This window comes from Nelumbo nucifera, chromosome 6, assembly GCF_055504915.1.
Source record: "Nelumbo nucifera cultivar China Antique chromosome 6, China Antique-T2T, whole genome shotgun sequence".
NCBI classification, from domain to species: Eukaryota; Viridiplantae; Streptophyta; class Magnoliopsida; order Proteales; family Nelumbonaceae; genus Nelumbo; species Nelumbo nucifera.
This window is the reverse complement of record NC_142654.1, coordinates 58,617,662-58,623,385: the sequence shown is the minus strand read 5'-3', so window position 1 is coordinate 58,623,385 and position 5,724 is coordinate 58,617,662.

Below are 5,724 nucleotides of genomic sequence, written 5' to 3'. Positions count from 1 at the left end.
TTGTGATTCGGTCAACACCGATGTGGCCAAGTCGGTAATGCCACAGACACGTGGGATTAACTGTATCACGGATTCTCTTCTTGGGGTTTTCAACCGACGTAGTTTCGGTTATGTTAGTTTCTAGAGAAGGATGTAGAACATAGAGACCGTTCTCCAGTTCCCCGTATGCGATGAATCTGTTATTTTTTTAATAGTAATCATATTACTAAAGAAGACAGAATAACCATCTGCACACAGTTTTGAGACAGAAATCAAATTTCTTCTTAAATTTTGTACATAAAGACAATCTTTCAGTACAATTATTCCTTCTCTAAAATATAATTCCACGGTTCCTATGGCCGCGGCTGCAACAGTTGCAATAGTCCCCAAGTAAAGTGTGACTTCTCCTTCACTCAGCCTTCTGCTTACCTTGAACCCCTGCAGTGAGTTACATGCATGAGTTAAAGCCCCGGAGTCAATACACCAGGACGCAGAAGCTACCAACAAATTGGTTTCTATAACACAAGTTTTGAAATTACCTTTCTTGGATTCCAGGTAGGCAGGACAATTCCTTTTCCAGTGGCCAGTCTTCTTGCAAAAATGACAGGCATCTGATGCTTTGTCTTTCTTCTGCTTCTTGCTTTTAGTGGCTTTCTTCTGAGGCTTCTTTGCCTTCCTCTTTCTCTTGCCTGTCTTGCCAGCTTCAACAAGCATGGCTACAGGCTCATCCATTTTAATCAGTTCTTCAGCTCTTTGCAACATATTGCTGAGCTCTTGTAAGCTGACATTCAGCTTGTTCATGTTATAGTTCATGATGAACGGATTAAAGGAAGGAGGCAAAGAGTTAAGGATAGCATCTATCTGGGTTGCAAGGTCCAGCCCGGATCCAGTAGCCTCCAGTTCATTGATGTATCCCATCATCCGAAGATAATGGTCGTGAACTTGTTGACCCTTGGACATTTGTGTGGTCATGAACTGTTTCAAGACCTTTTGTCGAGTAGAACGATTCTGCTCTTCATACATTGTCCTGAGACTGTCCAATATGTCTTTGGCAAGTTCGATCTGATCGAACTACCTCTGTATCGGATTGTCCAAGGAGGCAATGATGTAACACCGGGCAAGGGAGTTTTTCTCCTCCCATTCTTGATAGTCTCTCATTTGGGCCTCGGAAGCCCTATCTCCCGGACGCTCTGGGGCAGGATTCTTTGCCACTTTGTCAAGTTTTTCAGAAGCAAGGACCAGCATAAGGTTCCTATACCAGTCAGCATAGTTTGGGCCTTTCAACTTGTTGTCATCAAGTAGCTTTGCAAATGATCCGTTTGCCATTTTCTGATAAAAGAGCAAACATCAGTCCACGACCTAATTTGATTCATGTTCATTTCATAGATATGGATTTTAATCTACGACCCATTTCCATTTATTCGTCTCTGAGATTTCCCTCCTTTCTCAGCGACGGAGACTACGGGTTGTCTCTGGAAATGTGGGAAATCACATAGGGTGCTTGAGGCCAACTGTTTCAGCTGCATAACCCCACCACCTTTCTGTGAAGGATCATATCCACTCATCATATGAGTTTTCCCTTTGGCCTCTGTCAGACAAGGTTCAGAGCCGTTTTCAGGTAAACCTTTATGTCCAGTGAGTGCTTACCCATCATATTCGTGAACGCCAAGGTACCGTGAGAGAGTTCCCATTTTCTGGTGAAGCCCCTCCCACATCGGTCTATGACGCCCCTATCATCTTATGAAACACTTAGACAAGCCCAACAGCAAATGGATAGCCCATTTTCTAGTGTGTTTCCTCATTACTGAAGGACCCATCCTCATGCTAATGATGGAAGGCCTTTAGAGAGTTCATCTTATGAATCTCCCTATCACATGCACTCATATTATCTGGAGGGAACAGATAATTACGCCCTAGTTCTATCTTTAGGTCAAACCAAAGATTCCCACTGACTTTCATAAAGCCAGATTTTGGTGGGCCTAAATCGGCTAGGGTTCCGCACGAGACCTCATGATGAGGTGTGGGGCCCACCATTGAGGGAGGTCATCCAATGACCAAAAAGGGACACCATGGCAATGATGTGCATTCAGCCATGGTGTGCGAAAGAGCCACTGTCGATTGAGCATGGGCCAAGTACTTATGGCCCATGTACGTAGCACATCACACATCCATACATCACATGCAGGGATAAATTGATCCAATCAATTAATTATCTGTAAAGCCCATTTGAAGCCCATATTAAATCCATAATATTAACCATTAATATTATCTAGGTATATGGGCCGAACGGTTCAACCCATATAGCGTTATGTGTTAAGTGGGCTTTTAGCAGTTTTAACTATTTAAAACTGGGCTTTTACAGGTTGGGCCGAATTAACCATTTAATTAAATATCATTCCTTAGGCCCATCAGTGGGAAAATTAGGGCTGACTTTCAGCCTTGATTAAACCCTAGATTCGGTCCAAACAGTTTGAACCAATCTTGGTTCGAATGGGTCTAGGGTTTGATCTTTAATTAAATCTTTAATTCAAGAAAATAATCTGAAATTAATTACTGATAAAAGAAAATCAAGAATCAGTAAATTAGGGCTGTTCGCACAATCCATCCTGCAAAACAGAGGTTAGATCATAGAATGCAGTTTCACAAACTGCAAATCGCAGATAGCGATTCTCCCATCTGCGAAATCTCCCTTTCTGCGCCGCCATCTTCGATCCAAAAATAAATTAAAATAAATAGAAACCCTATTTCTATTAATAATTACAACAGATCGAATACCTATACATTGAGTCTAGAAAATAAAAAAAATATTTACAGACCAAATGTAATAAATAAATCAAGAAACTGCAAATCTTGCAGGTTCCCTGCGCAAACCAAGATTTCGATCTCCTCTTGTACGAACAGCCCATAAATCAAGAAAATCATAAAGAACAATTCTAAATAATAATCAGATTTATATAAAATTAATTTCATATTATTCGCCCATTAATTTTGGGAACAAATTTCCCAAAACCCATATCTGCGCAAATTGGGTAGAACACCTTCTGCCCATTTGCGCAGGTTCAGATCTGAAACTAGATGGTTCAAGATTTGAACCATGGCTCTGATACCACTGAAGGGATGAGAGATCCATCCTATGGACGCCCAAAAGATTGCAGAATAAGGGGCGAATTTCAAAAATTTTTCTCTCCCTTCAACTGGGAATCGTATTTCCCATTTAGAAAATCATATTTTCAAGGATCAATTCTGAACCATAAACTGAACCAGATCTAAACGAAAAAAGAGTGGGAAGGATTATACCTGATACGGAGAAATAATATCTCCCAATGAAGGTGTTCACGCCCAAGGAAGGATCCAAAGACTGCTCCCACTGAAGATGGCACAGTGCAGGTGGAGCAGAATCAGCAATGTTCTTCTCAAAGAACTCTGTCCTTCGCAAGATTCAGCAAGATGGTACGTGAGCACAGCTTCCTTTCAATCCTTTCTCAAAGGACTGATGTCAAGATCCAATCTTGACTTCTCCCACAAGTGGAGATCGAACTGGCAAATAGGGCGGCAAGAATAGGGAGGCGGCAAAAGAGTATTTGTAGGGAGCAGAATTCTCTCTTCTTGATTTCAGCACTAAAGAAAACCTGATGATCTGTGTGTGTGTATCCTTTAGGCTGCCGCCCCCTTCTTCTTTTATAATCTTAAAGGGATCAGCTCCTAATCAGATTAGGAGTTGCTAATCCAAATCATATTTGGGTTAGAAGTCCCTTTAAGTGATAAGGGATAATCCTTATCTTATCTGGAGATCAGATCAGCCATCTCCTAATCTGATTAGGAGGTTTCCAGATCTAAATCTTATTTAGATCTTGGACTCTCTAAGTGGATAGGGTCTAAGCCCAATCCTATTAGCTGATCCACTTCAGATTTCGCCCCTTTATTAACTAAATAAACAGCCCAGTTCGAAATGGGCTTTAGGCCCATTAAGCTTATGTGCTCACTTAACCCTCTTAACTGCTGCCCAGTTGGGCTTCCTTGTATGACGTGGGACCCAAGCATTGATCTACACATCAGCCACAGGGGTTCGGCCCAGCCTTTGTTACAAGGCCTGGCCAAATACACTGTTAAAGACAGTGCACCCCCTAAAACCCATCAAATGGGCTCTACGGGCCCAACACTTACACTAAGAGGTCCCTGGGCCAAGCCACCTTATAACACCCAGGGACTGTGGGTAGATGCAAGATTAGCCCATCAGGTATTATCCTCAATGGTCTTACACTTAACCTCTCAGCCCATAATGATCATACACTGCCCGACAAGAGAGGACCTCTCCCTCGGCTGCAAGGAACAGTGTTGCACTCTCCACTCACATGGATCCTAGGAATTAAAACCTTCTTGCAAACAATTTAGAAACCATATATATACTTTTATATCTTATATAAAAAATATTTTGCAAAACAAATCTCAACGGTTGAAATCGGCTGCCGGCAGTCTTGGTTTCCATCAGTGAGAGTGCATCCCCGATCATTACCTATGTCCGACAAAGGGGCTGATCCTATCACTATGATCACCCACTCAGATGAATTCTCGGACTGTCCCAACATACCCAGGTTTTGACCCCCGCTAAGGATCTCACTGATTGGTACATCAAAGATAGCCCAATCCGACACCTAGTGCAGTATCATAATCGAGTCTAGGGGTCGGGTGTAACTTTCCAGTTTTGCCCATCAATCTGCAAGGTCCAGGGCAATACTAGAAATCTGGTCCAGTTCAAAGATTCAATTAATCCTACACTGTATGTGCCTAGGGTCTCACCCTGGCAGCTGAGACAGGCCACCCCAACCGACTTGGTGGCACCACAGTGTCAGCCTTGTCAGGATAGGTCTCCCCAGACCGACCCATTGGCTGTGAACATTCTAAACTAACACGAGTCTCATTAAGTGTCCAGTTTAAGGGTATTACACAGAAACATACCAAGGGAACATGAATCAAATATGTATCTTTATTCATTTACAATAAACTCATAAAGTACATCATTCTGATTGAAGCTAAGGGCATACAAAACTGTCTAACAATGTTAATGGTTAATATTATGGATTTAAAATGGGCTTCAAATGGGCTTTATAGATAATTAATTGATTGGATCACTTTATCCCTGCATGTGATGTATGGATGTGTGATGTGCTACGTACATGGGCCATAAGTACTTGGCCCATGCTCAATCGACAGTGGCTCTTTCGCACACCATGGCTGAATGCACATCATTGCCATGGTGTCCCTTTTGGTCATTGGATGACCTCCCTCAGTGGTGGGCCCCACACCTCATCATGAGGTCTCGTGCGGAACCCTTTCCGATTTAGGCCCACCAAAATCTGGCTTTATGAAAGTCAGTGGGAGCCACTTTGGTTTGACCTAAAGATGGAACTAGGGCGTAATTATCTGTTCCCTCCAGATGATATGAGTGCATGTGATAGGGAGATTCATATGATGAACTCTCTAAATGCCCTCCATCATTAGCACAAGGATGGGTCCTTCAGTAATGAGGAAACGCACCAGAAAATGGGCTATCCATTTGCTATTGGGCTTGTCTAAGTGTTTCATAAGATGATAGGGGCGTCATAGACCGATGTGGGAGGGGCTTCACCAGAAAATGGGAACTCTCTCGCGGTACCTTGGCGTTCACGAATATGATGGGTAAGCACTCACTGGACAGAAAGGTTTACCTGAAAACGGCTTTGAACGTTGTCTGATAGAGGCCAAAGG